General features: G+C 30.1%; 1 long non-coding RNA gene across 4 annotated transcripts; it reads right to left on the reverse strand.

Annotated features, from left to right (window-relative positions):
* Positions 1 to 2,684: 2,684 nt before the first annotated feature.
* On the reverse strand, positions 2,685 to 13,684 carry LOC112681847. 4 transcript variants are annotated; one of them, XR_003148436.1, is made up of 5 exons: positions 7,782 to 8,452; positions 6,248 to 6,298; positions 3,444 to 3,529; positions 3,111 to 3,373; positions 2,685 to 3,010 (listed from the first exon to the last, which is right to left on the reverse strand). It is a non-coding gene; the product is annotated as an uncharacterized LOC112681847 (long non-coding RNA). The 4 variants fall into 4 exon arrangements; XR_003148439.1 differs by lacking the exons at positions 6,248 to 6,298; positions 7,782 to 8,452 and adding an exon at positions 13,636 to 13,684; XR_003148438.1 differs by lacking the exon at positions 6,248 to 6,298.
* Between the last annotated feature and the right edge of the window lie 9,133 nt (positions 13,685 to 22,817).

Genomic DNA, 22,817 nt, shown 5'->3' on the forward strand with positions numbered 1-22,817 from the left:
CAAATTTTATAATCATAATACATAGTTATTTAAAATATAATTATTTTATTGATGAAACTATCCTTCTGAGGCAATAAAATTTTCTATACCCATTTTTTTGCAAGTTCTACAGCTTTTTGAAGCAATATTGAACCATTAATGCATGCATAATTTTTTCTATTATTAATATACCATAATAATAATGCTGATTCAACCTGTTCTTCTTTCCTACTGCGTATACTCTTTATGTTTGGATTTTTATTAAATGTTGCTGCATTTTCTATTTCAATTCGTTTTTTTTAATAATTTACACAATAATGGTTCCGAAATTTGTAGTTTTATAGCTGCTTCTCGTTGTCCCATTTTTGGTAAATTGTTGTAACGTTGTAGTATTAAAATTTTTTCATAAATTGTTAGGTCATTTCTTTTTCGTTTTTCACTTATTTTTACTCACACGCGACACGATGCATACAAACGCGATACTAGTCGACAGACAGCGACGGTACTGTTTTAATGCTATACAAACGAAAGGTAGATAAACGGTAAATAAATAACAGTATAGACATTTATATTCGAGACATTCGACGAAAACTTTGATTGTATGTTACAAAATTATGATTTTATGACCTCAAACTGATAATATAATGTGGCGTATTGATTACAATAGCCGTCATAATTTACACAAATAAGTATACATCCGGCCCGTACTTATACTTTTCGATAACAATAAACGACTGATAACATTAACCGTGATTACATTAAGCGGTAACCACTGTATGTAAATTGATATGAGACAATTTTTTTTTTTTTTGGTTTTTGACAATTTATATTATATATATATATATATATATATGTTTTGAATTAAAATAAATTTTTTCAACATTTGTCAAAACTTTTATCATATAAAAATTTATAGTGTTATCATATAAAAGTTTAATTTTGATTTTTATGTTGTAAATATTATTGCTTTTCAAAGCACCGACTGCATGAGATTCTAAACTTCCTCCCCCAAAGAGAAGGTTTCTTAACCATTTAAATACTGAACAACAGCCCTGCAAAAAACTAGGGGCCTAGAGCCTACGATAGTGTTAATCCGGACCTGCTCCCATGCCCCCCTTTCTTATATAGAACAACATACAATAAATTACAACATATTATATACAATGTGTGAAAAGCAAAATAAGTCAAAAAATATTTATTGATAATATTAATAGATTTTATTATTACCAGAGCTCATAGCTTGTAACTCTAAAGTGGTCATAACCGCAATAGTATGATCTTATAAGTATACATATAATTCAGTGGCGTTATTTGAGGGAGGAAATTTAAAGATTTATCACAGTCTAGAGTTATATCTATTCCAAAGTCAGCGTATCATCTAAATAAATGTGTTGTAAATCAAAAAAAATGAGAAATTAACTACACAGGAACTTTTTTACATAGTACAAATCACTAATTATATATTTTGACTGGTTAGACATTCCATCTCCCCCCTCCCCCACGTTAATCGGCACTTAGGTAATGAAGCAACCGATTCGACAAGTGAATGTTGACTGCCCCCCCCCCCCGTAAAGAAAACTGTCAACCGCGCCCCGTTTTTTGTTTTATTATTACAAGTGAAAGTAACTAAGTCACCCGATGAAACGCGGAATAGGCCGATCGCGTTACGAAAGTACAACAATTACCATATCCAAATGAGAATTCTGTGCAAACGGAGTACCTATTTAACATAAATAACAAAACACTATATGTACGCATAAAACAATAAGTAAAGTAATGAGCTGGACGCAGCTCCGGATTTAAGATTTAAACCCTAATATTAAAAAACTATATAATTGGAAATAATGCCAAGGAACCCACTAAACTTTTATATTACATTTTTTTTTCATTCATCAAATAAAAAACGAATGGTTAAATTCTTTTTTATGTGTCTTAGTAAAAAATATAAAAGCATATACATTATTACATTATAATATATTATTGTTTTTTAACATTTTTGGAGAAGTTTTGTGAAAAAAGGTTAAAAATATAACTTTTCATTACAGTGACGGGTACTATCTAACAAATATTATGACTCAGGGTACGGAAGAAAAAAAAGGTTGAGAACCGCTTTATTAATACGAGTATGTTTACGTCGCGTCGGTAATTTCGTTTTTTTAAGTCACATACTGTATCTTAAACTTTTATTCAGTATTTTTTAAGTATTTTATATATTATTTGTATTAATAGTGTTGAATAAAAATGAATAATATATTTTTTTTTCAACATTTTAGATTGCATGGATAATAAAATGTTTTTTAAATATGTAATAATAATATACCAAATATTGCTTGTTCGGAAAATTTTCTTCAACAATTATATTAGCAATAAATCTACCCTCAAAATCGGTATTTTCATGATATTCAAGATAAGATTAAATCCTTCTTTTTATTAAAAAAAGAACGTAAGGGTACATCATGGGCGGATATTTGGTTTCATCTGTGGGGGGGGCTTAACATTTTTGTCTTATTCATTAGCGAAACAAATATTTTTAGTCGCTTCCGACCTTTCAACCTAATAACTGTAGTGGCTACTCCTACTTGATTTTAGCAGAGGCACCAAATATATATATAGGTAATAGGAACATAAAAAAATAAAATATTGAATAGCTACTAAATTATTTTTATCTTAATTGTATACATCTATTTTTTTGTGCTAATATATTAACAATTGTTTCAGTATTAATAGATTTAGAAATTTATTTTTCAATATATAATATTGAGGTGTTGTTGAACCTTTCCTACAGCATAGAAGTTCTAAGCCAAGTTTTTATTCTACGCATGGCCGAAAAACTCCTTTCACGAGTGGAGGAACTTATAGGAATTGTTAAAGTAACTTGAAATAGTTTTTATAAATTAGGGAAAGTCTGTTTTGTTAAAACCTTTTTCACATCATTTAAAGTTTTATAATTTTCATCGGTAGATTACAATATACAATTATTTTTCACTTCTATTTCTGATTGTAATACATCTTTAGATACATTCATCAAATCCTGAAAAAACATACAAAATACAAGTTTACTTTTAATAAAACTAGAAAACTAGAGCATAGGTAAGTAAAAATGAATTTTCAAAAACCGATACGATACTTACTTTATAATGATCTACAAAGAAAAGACTTTCCTCCAAGTTTAATTGAAAAAATTGATCAACAGCTGTAGCCATTTGGAGGCTTTCAATAGAAAATATTTTCTCCAGATTTATCAAGATAGCATTAAATACAGGAAAGGAAACATTTTTTCTAAAATAATCTTCAATAGTTTCAATGGTGTCATTAATATTTTGTTCAGCACTTGTGGTTGCAATAGTATCAAAATGTTGAAGATTGTGTGGCTATTGTATTTTTCTTTTACATCCTAGTTAAGTAAATATTAACTTAAAATTATTATAATAATAAATAAATATAATATGTTTATTAAGTCTTACCTTTAGATGGCGTTTGTATTGATATTTCATTATCTTCAGCAAAGATTTCTATTTCACACCAAAGCTTAGAGAAATACTCCGTTGTTCTAGAATTTTTAAAAGTCATCATAACACCTTCAATAATATTTTTAGACCCCTAAGGTTACATTTTTTTCTTGAAATTTGTTAGAAACAATATTAATATTAATTAATACTTAATGTAAGATAAATAAATAAACTATAAATCGTCCACTTTTTAAATTTGTTAACATACCTAAAAAAAAGATATTGAAATTTAAATACTTTGAATTATTAATTATTACTTATTATATTATACCATTTGCTTCATTTACTCCTCTATCATATTCATTTTCAATTTTTTGTTCTAAAGCTTGAATAATTGCTTTATAACTATTTTTAACGGACTCTATATTTCGATAACGGCAATTCCATCTAGTGTCAATAAGTCTAGTCATTATCGAATGTTTTATTAATAGTTTAGTTTGAATCTAAGTTAAATCTCAATTACACATGCCTTGTTTCCTAATATTAATATAAGTAATAAATAAAATCATGAAGATCTAAGATGTGTATAAATATTCATTGCCTTTACGTATTTACACATATCAATTAAAATGAGGTTCATTTTATGAGCCATACAGTGGGCATAAATATCGTAAGGATATTGATTTTTTTTTATTTTATTTTGTAGTCCATTAAATATCCCAGGCATAACCTTTTCACCATCATATGATTGAGCAACTATTTGTGGCAAAGTTTACACTTTTTCAGGTATCAAAATATGTAATGATATAAACTTTCAGCATCTTGATTCTTAGAACAATCTATAAAATCGAGAAATCTCTCAACAACATCTAGATTTTAACATACCTTACACATAATGCCATTTGTTCTTGTTTATAACACCTATATATTAATTTAATAAAAATAAATTAAGAAGTCCATGTATAAAACATATTTTATATTTCACCTTGCTTCATCACATAATTTCAAACACCTCAACTTCTTCAATATCTTTCACCATTATTTCTTTCAAAACATCTGCACATATTTATATTATTTATAAGTTCATCTTGAAGTTTTGATCTACTTTTCGTTGTGTTGTGTACTCGTGTTGCATTTCAGTTGTGTTCTAGTTTAGTTTTCATGCAAAGTGTTTCTATATTTTATAAAGTTTTATACCTATTTACGTATTTACGTACCAACAGTTCTTTTTAAAGTTTTAATTTTAAGAATAATTATTTTATACCTATATATTTTAAATTTTTAATAAACAAAATAAGTTGTAAATAAAAAATTTTTTGATGCATATATTTATAAATTCTAAACATATTTTTATACTTTTTAGAGCATAATTGCATGCATAATTTTAAATTTTTTGAAGCATAAACATCCGCTTCCTTGTTATTAGTTATTACTTTTTAGTTGTTAGTTTTATACCTTGATTTAAAGAATCTTTTGTCTCGTCGTATCCCTTAAAACCAATTCTTTGACAACTTACAAATAAAACAATATCAACTAACATTTTCATATATTTTTTATTAGTTTCAACCATAAATGAATGCTGAGAAGATATTTGAGAATAAACACTACCAGTTTCTTTTGTTTTCTGATCTGCTGAATATTTAATCATACATGTAAGATGTAAATTACTTTTACCATGTGCTTCCAATTTTTTTGAGTTTACTTTTATTCCCAACAAACACTCAACTAAAAATTATAATATACTTATACAAATAATTATAATTATAATTAAAAAAATCATAAATAAAGCATAAATACAAAGTACATACTTTTTTCCAATTTCTAAAACCTACTCAAAACCTATCTTCAAAATTTCCACTAATTCCAGTACTAAAATTTCTATAAGCAAAGCAAAAAATTGAATCTTTTGATATACTATATTCAAGCTATTCATATGTTTTATAGTGATAATTATTGAAAGCCCGAATTTGTGTACTAAATTTCGTTAGTGGATATGACTGCAATGTATTTAATTTAAACATAATATAATAACTCAAACTATGTTGAGTGTTTACCTACATTTGAATTTACGGTTAAAATTGGTCGCACAGGGCCTGTTATTAAAGTTCCCAAGTCGGAAATGACATTTTTATCTATAATATTTTCAATACTTTTTGTGTAGTTATATTAATGTCTAAACCAATATTTAAATCTTTATTTTCAGATTCTAGTGCTGTTGTTGACGAGGAATTAGTAACAAATAATTTTTGTTTTTTAATATTAAAGACATCTAACATTCTTTTAGCCACTTTTGAATTAATTACAATTTATAATTCAAAATTAATTAATTAATTCAGATAAATACACAATTTACACAAATAATATAAAATTATGTTGTTTATTTGTTTAGCACATCACTTACGGAAAACTACGCGTGGGTATTAAAAATAAAAATAAAGGCGATCACCGTAAACGCTCCAAAAACGTAATCGACACTAATGCAATGGCTGTCTGCAGCTTGTGTATTTATAACTTTACATGTATCGCAAACAAGTTCTAGAATATTCGCGATTACCAATAAATACCTATAAAATATGATTTTCCCAACAACGATAAGCCATGAATATTCCAGACCATTCTCGTATCTCAACAAAATAAAATAAAAATTATAAATATCAAATATTGAAACACATAATTTTTTATTTTGACGTTTACTTTCTGGGGAGCTTAAGCCCCCCAAGTTTTCCCCGATATCCGCCTATGGGGTACACGAAAAAAGATAAAATAGCTCTCAAGTTTCAAAATATGCGAAAATATGCAACATAAAATTTTGTATTTACCTTTTAAGATTCCTGAAACTAATTTATGATTCACATAAGTATCTTTAGGACCTGTAACGAAAATAAATGCAAATGCTAGAAATTATGAACCTTGATTATTACTAAATATCGAATAACCAAGAAAATAAAATCTATTAGAAAAAAGAAGCTATAAAGGGATCCATATTACCTATATAACCCCTCTCCGCTCCATGATAATACCCTTACACGTGTTAGGAAAAGTTATAAATATAACTTCGTTTTAACTATGATCATTTATTCAACATCGATTGATTTATGTTAAACATAATTCTAATTCTAAGATTTACGTCCAAAAGTTCAAAAATCCTAACCATGCACTCAACAACTCTACTTCCAACTGCAAAAGCCTCGGTAAAACTGCTAGATTGTAAGAGCTGTGGTTGTTAAGAATTAAAAATAAATATATATATATACATGTTAAAAAAAAAAAAACGCCTCTCTAATTTTCCATTTGTTACTTTATTATATTTACTATCGTTAAGTCGTAATTTCATAAGGCACTTATTAGCATTATTGAGTTTGTAGATATAAAATTAAACGAAAAAGAAACTGCAGTCATCATAATATTACTGCCAGATAACAGGAGAAAAACGGTATGAATATTCTATTTGTGCAACGCATTCATGTTACGATCTGATAACATTTTTTCTTCCAAATTATACGTAAACATGAACGTGCAGGACAATACAACTGTTCAGGCTACGCGTTTTTCGGCGGCTGCATTTTGATGGTAAAATTGAAAAATGAATAATTTTTCTCGAAAACGAAATCGTTAATATATATTATAGTGATTCATTGTCGTTGAAAAATGAATTATACATTTTCTTTCGTATCGCGGTACCGCGAACAGTATTATATTTTAACCAACATTATAGTATAATATTATTGTACTCGTACACAATGAATTTTTGCAGGCGTCACACAAATTTTCGTAGAACTAATGCGGAATAATCTGTGAAATAGCCGTATTGGGCTCGGTATTATTATTATTGAATTTCAACGAAACCTGTGCTATATGTGAAATATTTAATGGAAAGAGATTTTTTTACGAGCAAACAAATCAGATCGCTGAAATTAAAAACATTATTATGAATGAGGTAAACTAAGCTCCGGTACAATAGTAACATTATAATAATGCCGTATTGTTCCGAACAGGGTCAACTCGACATGCAATGTTATTAAACGAATAATTGGTTGCTCACATACTAATAATTGGTTGCTCACATAATTATAATAATCTACAATATTATCTTGATTCTCTATACTTATTCAGTGGTGTTTTCCAACCTTTTTCTATTCAACGTTCTTTTCAGATTTAAGAAAATCTCCTACCAACCTCTCCTCAACCTTTTTTATTTTTAAAACTGATAGCTTAATTTTTTAATAATTTAAAAAAAAAATTTTACTACTCGTATAAACATTTATACTCATTAGTGTAAATATATACGGAAAATATAAATTATAAAAATTTAACTTCGAATACGTTAAAAATAATTTTAGAAAAAATACTTACTTGACCGATAACTCCATTGAAGTTGATGATGTCCTACTAATGAAATAATTACTGGCTCAATAGATCTCTTCATTAGTCTTAAATATTCCCTTTCACAAATTTCTAATCAACGTGTTGATTTTGTAAGAATAATTGTTATAGTTTGCACAAAAGCCGTTATTTTATACCTCCATTTCTATGAAATTTTGAGAGTATTGTACATAGTTTCTTATTTGAGTCAGAACAAATCTTATAATACTAATGTAAGAGACCAATGAATAGTCCTCTTTAGCTTTCTTTAAAAATTAAAAACGCATACAAGAAAAGAGGCAACGTTCATGTCAGGAAATCACTGACTTATTGTAATATTATCGTACGACAAATATAAAACACCGATCGATTGTATTATACAATGTACTAATATTATTAGCAGTGGCGCCGATCCCTATGTCCAAGTATGGCGACTGCCATAGTGAATTATGTGCTATGTGGGTACTGAGTGCTCGGTAGGTGACACATAGCGTGGTACCCACAGCCCAATATGCAAAATGTACTATGAAAGTATTAAAGCTATTTAATATTTAACATTATTGCATACAAGGACATCAGTTGTGGTACGTTGATTACGTCGATACAAGCCAGAAGACCGTAATATTAACACAGATAATACGATAACGATAGTGCGATGTGGTGAAAATAAATATTATTTAATATATAGAGTGAACATCTATATCGGCTATATCATAAATTATTGATAAGTCACAATATGAAAATAGATATATAAATTTATATATATATATATATATATATATATATATAAATATTAATTTTGAATACAATATTATGGTAGGGTTTCAGCCCCCCTCCCACCGTTTACACCAATTGGTAAGTGGGTAGGTACTATTAAAATTTGATATTCGCCATACTGCATTTTTTTGTAGTTCGACGCCACTGATTATTAGTATATTATTATTATTACTTATATTATTAGTATTCAGTTATACGTACAATTAAAATACTATCAAGATAAATGGACCGGTATCGATAATTTATAAAATCAAACCATTTCTCGATTTTTTTCATTAGTCTGTAATAAAACCGAGGAAGAAAAAAATATTAAACATCGTTTTAGTGTTGAAGTTAACGATTGTACGCAATACATTAATTCTATTCGTACAGAACAAAGCGATTCAATGAGTTTTAGGCTTGAAGATGATTGAACTTGGGATGAGTTTGGAGATAACTTCCCCCCCCTTAAAATCGAATCGATGTCAATGTTTAGTAAACTTTTAATAGCTTATTGTGAAAGAAGTAAAACAATTTGTAACCTAACTGTCATAACTTCAAACATTCGACTCTGCAGGACTGCAAAAATTCAAAAAGAAGATTCAACCGCTATGGCATGCCATGACATCGTTTTAATTATTTGATTAATATTGTATAAAATTGTTAAGCTCTTTAATATGATGTATGACTACGCTCATACATCATATTAATGAGTCGCTAGACTACGCTATATCCGGCTCTAAGCCGAGCGTGGAAAATATTCGGCAAATGAAAATCAAGTTTCAGTTGCATTGTTAGCCAATTGTACAATAATATTATTAATTACATATGCTGTACGTAAAACCTATCAGTTTTCACTCCACTACTGATTCCTTCGGATGTATCCGCTAAATAATATATAATATACTGCTCGCGGTAAACGCGACTTTTTAGTTTTTTAAAACGTTGTGACAACATTTCTATCGTACGTGTTGATGACTTCAAAAAAATACACATATTCGTTCAAGTGTATTATTCAGGGTTTCACAACAGTTACGATTTTCTAACCACGATAACGCATAAATTATCCGGCTTCGCTGAAGCTCATTTCCATGCTAACGCTCTCGTGAGGTTAGTGTGTATTCCCATACGCTCTTTTTTAGCAGTACATCGATCTAGATCGCATTCGATAACATTACAATATAGTCACTTAATTCGCTTCTGTATTATCCTTTTTTATTTTTTCACGACCAATAAACCATTGGCGTCACGAGCCGTGAACAAACAATTGGCCGCTAACGTGTATACGTTGCAATATTATATACGATACAAAGACGATCATAAAAAAAAAAAAAATTAAATATTCAAAAAATGATGGCGGGGAACACAAGAAAATATTGTAGGTTTTTTACTTACAGGTGTAAACGCTGCCAAGTGCCTACATTAATAGTAGGCTGGGTTTTTCGCCTGAATAAATATAATTGTAAAAAAAGAGAAATAAATAAATGTATAATTTATAGGTATTAAGTTGCTTAGTTAACACATTTTAATAATTGGATATAATAACAAAAAATAAATAAAATAACTAAATAAAAATATACGGTTATATTAGTTGCCTAGTTGGCACAATAAATACTTACAAAAAAAAAAAAAAAAAAAAGGTAATAATAATTAAATAAATGCAATAGTATTAGTTACTCTAAATGTATAAAACAAGAAACAATATTATGATGATAAAATTATATATGAACATGGTCCAAACGGCATACAAAAATATCAACTGTATTGACCCTAAACGGCACAATTTAAATACAATTATAAAACTAATCAATTGCCTATGACGGCAAGGCCCGTCGACCTTTAAACAATGAGAACAGATATGGTCAACCAATACTCACATGCGACTGTGTTAGATGGCAAATTTCATTCCATGCGACTGTACAGTGGATGTGAGTAATACAAAAAGATAATACAAAAAAATCACAGCCCCTGCGTGCATGCGACCACTGAACCACGGTCACGAACGAAGACACAGGTCTACAGCACAGGACACTGACAAATTAATGAAAATCATGTTATTGACAATGGCTGTCAGCAATTGACCACCCTGGAACACGGTTGTTACAAATGCAAGGCAATGAACTTGCGTAGAACGACACTTATCAAACAGCCGGTAAAAATGACACGAACACAGAAAACGTGGTTTTGACAAAAATGGCTGTAGACCAAGAGTCTCCAACCTACGGCCCGCCAGGGTTTTTACACCGGCCCGCCTAGCTAATTAATGTTTTGAAAATAATATATAAATAAACATAAATATTAATATTAATATTAGTTTTATTATTAATTTTCATTAGTTTATTTATTTTTTATTGAATTAATTAATAAAATAAAATTAATTTATTATTTTTTCTTTTGGTATTATTCATAACAATTTATAATATTTATATATATAACGTATACTAACACTAACTAATAATAGAAAAACTCGTCAATCACACTTATCTGCCTAATATTGTACTCAAAACTTACGCGATTGTCAGATAAGATACGATCGACTTTTTCCGTTGTAATAATAATGCTATCGAACGAGTAATCGACGGGTTTTTCTAACTGCGCGAGTCCACTGTAATGTATCGGGTATAATTTATAAATTATATAGAATTAGTTTTTATAATTATTGTAGTTAAGTGTTATTTATTATCGAGTGTAGTGCTCTGTACTGTATTAAAATAAATATGAGTACTGTACTGTATTAAAATAAATATGAGTTTAAGTGAAAAACGGAAAGTCGATACAGAGTGCCGTGTTTTTAACAAAAAATGGAATAATGACTATTTCTTCATTGAACAAAATAATGTTACTTTATGCGTTATTTGCAAGGAAAAGGTTGCTTTTTTGAAAGAATATAATATTGGTAGACATTATAAAAGCAAGCACGCATCTACATATAACGACCTATCTGGTAAACTACGATCGGACAAATTTGAAATCTTAAAACAGAATTTACTAGCTCAACAGTCAATTTTTACTAAACGGTCATGTCAAAATGAATCTCTCGTAAAAGCAAGTTTTCAAGTAGCTCGTACTCTGGCGATGGCCAGAAAACCGTTTACTGATGGCCAAATTGTAAAGGAGTGCATTTTGAAGACAGTTGAAGAGATTTGTCCCGATAAAATCAATTTATTCACCGGTATTAGCTTGTCAGCAAATACAATTGCGCAACGTACCACAGATCTCGGAAATGATATTATTCGCCAATTAAAAGATATTGCTAAAAGCTTTAAATATTTTTCAATTGCTTTGGATGAATCTACCGACAATTCAGACTCAGCGCAGGAGCTTTTATTCGTTCGCGGAGTCAATGAATCTTTTGAAAAAAACCAAAGAATTGGCCGCCGTCCATTCAATGAAAGACTCATGTACTGGTAATGACATTTTTTTGAAGGTAAAAGAATCTATTTTTACTTTGGGTCGTAATTTTAATATTTTAAAAGGCGTAACTACTGATGGTGGACGCAACATGTGTGGAGCACATACAGGTTTGGTTGGAAATGTTTGTAAAGCTGTATTGGAGACTGGTGCATCAGCACAAATGGCTATTCACTGCATAATACATCAGCAAGCTTTGTGTGGGAAAAATGCACCAATATCTGAAGTTATGAATATTGTTGTGCAGAATATAAATTATATTCGAAAAAGTACTCTCAGTCACCGTCAGTTTAAGAACTTTCTTACTGAAATTGAAAGCGAGTACCCAGATATTCCCTATCATTGCGAAGTTCCTTGGCTCAGCTGAGGTCACGTCCTGAAAAAATTTTTTTATCTTCGTTCAGAAATTGACACATTTATGACAGAAAAAACAACGTTATAACTGAGTTAACTGATTTGTCATGGCTATGGAAATAAGCTTTTCTCGTTGATATAACTCAGCTCCTTAATGAGTTAAATTTAAGTTGCAAGGAGCTAACTCGTTAATTTCAGATACATACTCCTACATTAAAGCTTTTAAATTAAAACTAACTCTATTCACAAATCAATTAATAGAAAAAAAATCTTGCCCATTTTCCAACATGCAACAAATTCAAACTTTAAAATGATGAAGAATTCCCTTCCGATTTTACTGTTGGAGTTCTCACCTATTTGAAAGAGCAGTTCCAGACCCGGTTTAGAGATTTCAAATGTGCAGAAGACCGTATTCGAATTTTTGAAAATCCTTTTGTTGCATTAAAAATAGAAACTTTACCGACAAAGTTTCAGCTTGAAGTTATCGAGCTTATATCAAATAACAATTTCAAAGACTATTTCAAAGAAGCTAGTCTCCAACAATTTTACGCCATGTTGCCAAAGGAATCATTTCCAAATCTCAAAAAACATGCACGTGAAATGATGTCAATATTCAGCTCAAAATACTTATGTGAGCAGACATTTTCAAAAATGAAATACGTCAAATCTAAGTACAGAACTAATTTAAGTGACGAACATTTACAAGCGACGCTGCTAATTGGAACCACAAAGTTTGATGCAAACTATCAAGACATTTTAAAAAACAAGCAGTTTCAAACGTCTCACTAAGTAACTTACTCTTATCATAATAAAACGAAATTTTGAATTATAAAATAAAAAAATGATATAAATAAACATACAATTCTTAAATAAATCTTATTTATTATTATTTATTGCTCGATTTTATAACCTATCTATTCCTCTAAAAATGTTGGCCTGCGATGCCAAAGCGTATATCAAATTTGGCCCGCGGTAAAAAAAAGGTTGGAGACCCCTGCTGTAGACGATTAAAATGCGGATGTGTGCACATTAAGACAGACAGGACAAAAGAAACAGGACGATGTCGAAAACATTCATCAAGAAGGCTTATTCAATGAATTAATGTCCCAAACTTTTTTTATTGAAAGCAAAGAATTATTATTCCAACTGACAGATTATTTTGAAGAGACGTGAATCGGAAGACCTACCAGAAGAAACCTACATCACCTTCCAACAGTGGCGGCTCGTGAGGTTCACATTAAGTAGTGTACAAATAATTTGTAAGATATGTAGGTGGGTAAAAAAAATATTAATTTTAACATCGGTAGATGTACATATAACGTACCTATATATTGTTACGTGCCAACCGTTTGATCCGTTAATTCAGTTACAACGTCTCAGTCAACGCTTGTGTGGAAGTGTAGTCAGGAATAATTAAGACTTCTTTTTAAAATAATTAAATTTATTTAACTTATAAAAAATTATTCTAACTACAAATTTTGTAAATATTCTAGTGATAGAAATTATTTAAGTCCTAACAATTGTACTTATAAAATAATTTGAAATATTTCTAAGTCCAGACCATAACTTACACTGACGTGAAGGTGCTCAGTGCAGCATAGACAAGACTCGTCTGATTTGCCCTTGTTTTCGGGTCCCTTTATATGTGATATTGTATGTGTGTGTGTAAAATCCCAAGTGTGTGTGTGTAAATGAATAAGATAATAAAATAAGATAATTCCTATAAATTGTGAGTGTGTGTGTGCGTTAATGATAATAAAATATGATAATTTCTTATTGATTTTGCATGTGTGTGTTACATAATTACTGATGCAGGGATACAGGATGTGGTCAACCACCCACGTATCTGTGACTCCAATATTCATATTCTTATTTAAACAGATAACCATGTGAACGATTTAACTTATTCACACGCCCAGTTTCGATGTTCATGAGAACCTCCTATAATGTGTGTTTTATATTATGTGACTACGCAATACGCGACAATATATATATAAATTAATTGCTGTTCGTTAATTGCACGAATAATAATATACGTTAACGTCGGTGGTCGATAGTAAACAGAAACACGATTGTTGTTTTGAATTTAAGATAATGACTAATGTTATCAGCCGATAATCGGAGTATAATAAACAAATATGAGTAAAAATAAATCATAATGCCGATGCCAACGCGCAACGGCGCGGCGATATCGAAAATAATTCGCAGATAACAATTTAGTTGGTTATGTGCACAGAAACGAATACGCACATCAATTCCATTATAACGCGTCTTGCGTGTTTCGATTTGTTTTAATTTTTACATTGTAAAAATGTGCACAGCAATAGTGTGCACTACTGCACTACTATAACACACACACTGATACCGTTCCGTCGCGGACAACCGCCTGCCCGTTTGGCCTTCGGAATAACCCAATTTAAATATTATATTATTTTCATAATATTCTGAATTTATATTTTTATATTTTGAAAAATAATCTTCATAACACTACAGGTATTTAGTGGTATTATTATGGTTTATATTTTCAATTTTTTTTTTGAGTTTGGGTAGGTAATGCACGTGCACATGTGCACATGTACACTAGCTGCCACTGCCTTTCAACATTCTGTGTACAGTTACGGAACCAATACGATGCTACACTAGCTGGATATATATATATAAATAGTTATAAATGCAATAGTACATAATGCAATTATTTATAAATTTATAATGAATACTTTTTTTGGATGGTAAAGACGACTCACTTGAATTCACTGCAATTCGATTTTTATTTTCCTCAGTTGTTCGATCATCATTTTCCACAGTGCTTGCACAAGTTGCACTTTTTTTTTTTTTTAAAATGTGTAATATCGACATTTTTCCTCTTAGACATTATGTTTTTGCTCAATAAACGAATAAAATGAAATAATTACAGTATAACAACTTACAACTATAATACAAACGTCACCAATTAAATTAAAAGAATAAATCGCGGTCACTTTTAACGGCGTATTACGAGAAATATAATTTCGATTACTAAGGAAATTATACGTAATACAAGTACGCGTGTATATCTACGGTTGTCAAACTAAAGACTAAAGAGTGTCTAATCTATGTCAACAGTCAACACAACAATTATTACTATTATAGGTACTGCTAGAAATAAACTGATATCTGTATTATAAATATGTATATTTCAGGCAGTCAGGAATAAGGAAGATTTTAATATCTGTAAACAAAATAAACATGGAATCTCATACTATTTTTAGAACAAAACTCTATGAGTCGGTTGGGCTGGCCGGCTGGTGGTTGTCGTCGCTCATACGGTCGCAATAATGTTGTTATCGACACTTCATATATTTATGTTATAAAAATAAGACGAAAATTTGTGACAATAACAATTAACAATACATTAGAATGGTATAACACAAAATAATGTAATTTAATAGTATAACAAATTAGATACAACACATTTTGATACGGCTGACGGGGGGGGGGGGGGGGCCCCCCCTACCACCCCCCTGGATCCGCGCCTGATATAGAAATGTAATAATTACCGAAAATACAAAAGTGAAAGTATCGAAAGGACCGTCATTAATTTTTTTTAAATGGTTTAAGATCATATGGTATACATTATTATAAAATATAAGTGCAGTATTTTACAATCGAATGATACACATCATTACAGAAGGTTAGCATAGATCATTTTCTTTGTTATTAGCTGCATCTCATCCTACCATAAGGCGAATTATTGAGGTTCTTAAAAAAAAGGAAAAAACCTAACAGAGTTAAAAATGTACCGATTAATTACTGGACAGGAACCACAAAGAAAAAAGAAAAAATACCGAGGAGTAACTCTGTGACTAGAAAATATTGTGTCTTCATTCAACGAAAGTGATTTAGAATAATATTTATGTGGATCGCTAATAATTTAGAATTTTAAATTATATTTAATTTATACATTTTTGATAAATAATTTAAAAGTTTTTGTATGTATTACAAAAAGCTAACTAAAACATAGCCAAAGGAATGTGTCCACCTTTACGTGATGTTTGGCGGATACGCCATGAGACGGCAAAGTATCCAGAAAATAATACAAAACTTATCATATAAAATAAATCGGATGGGGAAATAGATGACGAGGAAATGGTAACAGGGAACCGTCCGACGGGTGTCCGGATATCGTTATTATTATCCAAAAGCAAGCGAAATCACACGAAACAATAATAATGTTTGCATACTCGCGTGGTGCAATAGTCAAGATTTTAATTAATTCAAGACTGGACATTAACAATTCATCGAGCTAAAGTAAAGCTAATTCTACTTGTTCGCATTAATTATTTCTGGTAGATCAATTTAACAATTTACCTCGACTCATTTTCTTTTAGACTAACTTAAATTATTACCGAAAGTATCATTATTTTTTTCAATGTGTTTGATTATAAGTACATGGGACGTAGAGAATTTTCAGAAATCGAAGAGAAACATATATTATATGATTACAAAGAATTGAACGTAATGATACCTAACGAAAACAATTTTTTTTTTATAAACTTTTACACAGCTAACTCAAACATAACAGTGATAAAATATCACAATTTTTTTTTTTTTACAGTATTAATTGTTTCATATTTTATTTCTCGCAATAATAATATCCTCGCCGATATCACAATCGTATCGCAATAAACCTAACTAATCAAGCCTGTAGAAGATCCTTGGCGAGTTTTTCGGTTTAATTCCGGTTTAATATATTATTATAATTACGTATAAAAAATGCAGTGATTCGTATGCTGAACGTTAAGATATAATATACATAAACAGTAATCTCACCGATGGAATCTTAGGTATATTATTAACTCCGTCAAAGTAAAGCTGCACGCATAGTGGAATAAAAATAAAGAACACAATTTAAATAAATTTAAGTAGAGAGTTGAAAAGTTCAAATTGATGGAACTTTTTTATTACATTGTTTGTGTTGTGCTCAAAGAACTGTACTGAAAACCCAATCAAGTTGCCTCGCTATGAATAATCGCATAGGCCGAACGACAAAATATATTTAATTTTTGCGTTTAAAATTTAAATAATATATTAAAATTGACAAAACGTGCTCCGAAGTCATCTTGATGTTATATACTGACATAAATACGGTCTTCGGGAAAAGTAAAATTTTAACTGAACCCGTTCTAAAAATATTGTAGTAAATAAAGTGTCGTGTTATGGTGCACAGGAGCATGTGGACCACTCAGAAAAAAAAGAATTATATAAAAAAAATATTAGATTTCTATGGTAAATCATAATTTCTCATTATGCACGTAACGAACAAAAATATTCATTAAAAATAAAAATAACGTTTTTCAGTCCATCGTATTGAAAAGTGTTTTTATCGGCGATTAAATAAGTTATATTGGTATCACACATTTTCAAAACATACGGTTTGGTAAAAGACACGTCACGGTATAGTGTGAACCCGGCTTAAGTCATTTTTATTTTACCGTGACAAAGAGCTTAGAGACCATATTTAATATTGAATGTTGATAAGTACTTTATATCAGTGGTGTATTTATTTGCAGGCACTATAATTATATGCGTACAACGGCAAATTTGAAGAATGTATTTTGTTATTAATTATAAGTAAAAATCGTTTAAGAAATGACGTTTAAGTATTTTAATAAAATTTGCTTTACATCCTATATAATTAATATAGGTTTTATAATAGTCAATTGAATAATAATTCAGTTAACGTGGTATATTATTATCGTTATTTAGAGTGGCAATTTTCCGCGAACCGGGAAACATTTGAATACGCCCCTACATTAATATGTACCTATAACAAAAATAATTTTTTACCCATCTACATGCCTCGATATCTTACAAATAATTTGTACATCGCCTAATGTGAATCTCACGAGCCACCACTGCGAAAATATATTATTGTATATTATTGTTTTGTATTCAAACGGTTGACTTTTGTACATTATTCATTATACTTTGGTTCACGAGCAGATACACAAGTACAACCATACGGTTTAATTAAATATAAAAGTAACTAAATTAGTCTTTCATTTCATCAAGTATTTTATTAACCGTTAATCAAACATTAAAATACATCGCATGGGACGTTGTTCATAACCGCACACTTTCAAAAACAGATCGTCGTTCAAAACCGGACTCTTATACATCTTAATCCCACATATTTTCGCCAAATTAAACCGTTCAATACCGCACAAATTTATATATATATATATTGATTACGTACACATTTATTTTAAATAACATGAGTGCACCTCGAGACCGAGTGAGGTTACTCGCTCGCTCGGACAGTTAAAAACGAAAATATCCTCTGATTTACTATGTAACATCACCCAAAGTAGGTCCCAGGATAAAAAAAAAGGTTTTGTGTGGGATTCATACGAAATCGGCAACGTAAACTGTACATGCAAAGTGTGCAGAGAGAAAGGAACTGTTAACTAAATGTGTGCTATTTTGAACTATCGACTTTTCAAATTTCACTTTTTAACAATAGAATAAATATGTGTGGTATTGAACAATGTAAAATGTGCGGTTATGAACGGTAAGTGTGCGGTTTTGATGACCGCCGATCTCATGATATCTTCCGTTGACATTTGATTCGAAAATTTTAATTAAAATAGGATTAAGTGCCGACGACACCGCAATCCTTTCATCCAGTCAAGATCCACATGAAGCAAGCGCCCTACTTCAAAACCATCTAAACAGCTTATCACACTGGTTAAAATCATGGAAAATTAAGATCAATGATTCAAAATCTTCTCATGTCACCTTCTCCCTCCGCCCCGGTAACTGTCCTCACATAACATTTGAGAACAAAATCATTCCTCACACAAATGAAGTCAAATATCTCGGTCTACTATTTGACAGAAGGCTCTCTTGGCTCCCCCCCTCAGAACCAAACGCAAACAACTAAATACCCGACTGAACATTCTTAGGCCACTCATAAAATCTAATATTAACATCTCCAACCGTCTATTACTCTATAAATCCCTACTTTATCCTATCTGGTCATACGGAATAGCTCTTTGGGGTACCGCTAAACCAGTGGTGGCCAAACTTTCCTCGGGCCATAAAAAACAACTTTTTTTTTATCGCGGGCCATAAAAAAATGCATTCTAAATTTTTTTTTACGTAAATGCAAAATATTACAGTTATACAAATAAGTGCTGTAATATAGAAGACTTTCGCGGGCCAGATATTAAATGATGGCGGGCCGGAGTTGGCCCGCGGGCCGTAGTTTGGACACCACTGCGCTTAACCATCGAACACAAGAACCATTCAAGCATTCCAAGCTATCTGCCTCCGCATGATTGCCAAAGCACCTTGGTACGTCACAAATTCTGCCCTACATAATGACCTCCAAATCCCCACCATCAAACAAACAGCTATCAAATATTATATTCGCCTGCACTCCAATATGCAACATCACTCAAATACCCTCATCGCTCAACTTCATACCAACGCTTTTCCAGACAACCCAGCCAGACGCCTCAAACGTAAATGGCCCAGAGATCTTCTCAAATTCTAATGTGAAACTTCTACTCATTGTCTTCTCTTATCGCCTCTTTAAATTACTCCATTCACACTTACTTATTGTACCTTATATTGTATAGATTGTAAATTTTCATAAATAAACGACATTAATTAAAAAAAAAAAAAAATAGGATTAAACAAAGAAACGTTGAGAACATACAGGCGAATAACGCGATTTACGCGAAGAAACGCGTTTCGGTAGTTTGGTGCAGTGTTTATAACTAATTAATAATAATTAATTATCAATTAGTAATATTACAATAAGAAATAGGTAATTTTTTTTTCATGTGAGTACGTCTGCTATAATCATTGATTTTTATTTATTTTATACTTAGGTTATAATACAACCGTTATACAACATACATATATAACAACCGTTTTTAGTATTATTTTTTGTTTTTATGTGCGTGTGTATGTTTGTGTGTGTGTGTGTGTGTGTGTGTGTAGAAAAATTAAAAATCACTGATGAGAACATTTAACCGCCGTAAAAATCTACATTATTTATCGATTCAGACATCTGGTAGACGAAAAATAATAATGTCTAAACATATAAAATTAAAAAAAGTTTTATAAAACTATTATAGATTATTATAACTATTATAATTATTATAAACGATTATTATTCCAACGCCTGCAGTTCTCATGCATCGATAGCGCAGTATTGTAGTTCGGTCATAAAAAAATAATTATTTAGCATGATCTGATGTGTATTTTTATTTACAATTGCGCGCAATAGTTATCAAAGGAGTGAAAATGTTTATAGATCCTCTGTAGAAAATGTTTTATTTATTAGCCATCTCATATCGCATTCGATATTAAAAATAATATTCTTTAAAAAAAAAAAAATTTTAAATAGCTTCACATAGTTTGGACAAAGTTTAAAAAAATAAAGTACCTTAAAAATATCAAAGGAATTATTTTAGTAAAATTCAGAGTCTATTTTCAAATGAACATTAAAAAGAATTTTATAAGTATTTAACAAATAACAAAATAATAAATATGATAAATTCACAACCCGTTCAACATCCTACTCTATTAACAAAAATTAGTTTCGAAAATATGCTCAAATCAAGTTGTTAATATCATAATTTGTAATATTACGACAAAACATTTTTCGATTAAAGCCACAAACCCTACATATTTGAGTATATTGTATCAAAAACCATATTCATCAATACACATTTTACTATCACTTATTTATGTTGCTTAACATGTTCAACATTTATATTCCAAAATACTCATACTCTCAGTACAGCCAGTGTAGATAATTTAATGTTGTTGAACTCTTCGATTAAGAATACCTGTAGTCAGTGACGCACGTAGGGGGGGGGGGTGCCCCCCCCCCCCCCGAAATTTTCTCCGATTTCTAGATTAAAATTTACAAATTTTACAAGTTTGAAATATGAAGAGCTAGTATTGAATACCTAGTAGTATCATTGATTTTCATTCTATTATCAATGCTATTATTTAAATCAAAATATATTAAGGATTTGCATAATTTTGTTAATTGTAAAATGTGTTATATTTTTACTACCTTGACCCCCCCCCCCAAAAAAAAATAAATCCTGTGTGCACCACTGCCTGTAGGTACCTACATCCAGTAATGTGGTGTAAAGTGTCTAGAAGAGCGGCCGCTCTTATAAAATTTGTAGTTTTGGGATATGTGCAATGGTGGTTTTTAGGAGGGTGAATGAGGAGCTCGCCCCTTTAATGTAAACTGTTATATTTTATACGTCGTATTATTTTCACAATATATGTTCAAACTTTCTTTGTTTTTAATCAGCATGAAACATTGAGTTGATAACAATAGATGAATATATGTTATCAAAAAATACAGAACTGCGGCTAGAATTAAGAAGATTAAGCTATTTGGTTTAATTGGGTTTTTTTTAAATTATAGTCAAATTTATGGACTTTTTATTATATTTTATATTCCAATAAAATTAAACTATTTAAATTATGAAATAAAAATATGAAAGTTATGTAATTTATAATAAAATCATAAACAAATTGTATTCTTTATTGATATATGATATATGTAATTATGGGGGAGGGGGGGCAACAAATATAAAATAGCCCTCCCTTGATGTTTTATCAAAACCGTCACTGGATGGGTGTACACTAATATTTAACATATTATACGGGACAGTGCATAATATTAGATGTTAGAGTGGACGAAGTACTAGTACCTATGGGATAGAACACGATTACGTATGAAATTATATGAAACATTATCAAAATTACTAATTCCACCGTATAAATATAAATAGAATACAGTTTAATTACATTTTAATTACAGTTTAATACAGTTTACAGTTAAATAGTTAGTACAGTAATTAATACAGTTCTATAATAATTCATAAAAAAAATTAATAATAAAATAATAAATAAAATTAGGATAACTAAATAAAAGTAATTGATAAATAAATAAAATCGATAGTTTTTATTTTAATGAAATTATTATAAATAAATTATTTGAAAATGCTTAAATTTGGATTCCCTGACATCTATAACCTACTACTTTTACTGAAACTCGGAAAATACCATAGAAATAACGACATTTCGTTGTATCTGATATATTTGATATCATTCACAACAAATATAGGTAATAAAAGGGATAAGGCTAGGTTCACATGGACGTATTTATTTTTAATACGTATTTTATTTTTACATTGAGTAAAAATAAAATTCCAAGCATGTCAGTATATAATGGATTTAAAGTTCCTTACATTCCGGATCATCTGCCGCCACTGGATATAATATCAGAAAGCTTGATCTCGCCTCGTATTCCCTATATGCAAATCAGGGTAGTGCATCATGTTAATAGTCAATACGGTATATATGGCCAGATTATCAATGTGCCGGTTAGTGTGGACACCATGATTAAAAATCTTCCACGACACATCGATGATGACCACTGCATAAATGTACATATCAAGCGCAGAAAAATTTATCGAACAAGCT

The sequence above is a fragment of the Sipha flava genome, unplaced genomic scaffold (genome assembly GCF_003268045.1).
Source record: "Sipha flava isolate LNK unplaced genomic scaffold, YSA_version1 197_pilon_pilon, whole genome shotgun sequence".
Taxonomy (NCBI): Eukaryota; Metazoa; Arthropoda; class Insecta; order Hemiptera; family Aphididae; genus Sipha; species Sipha flava.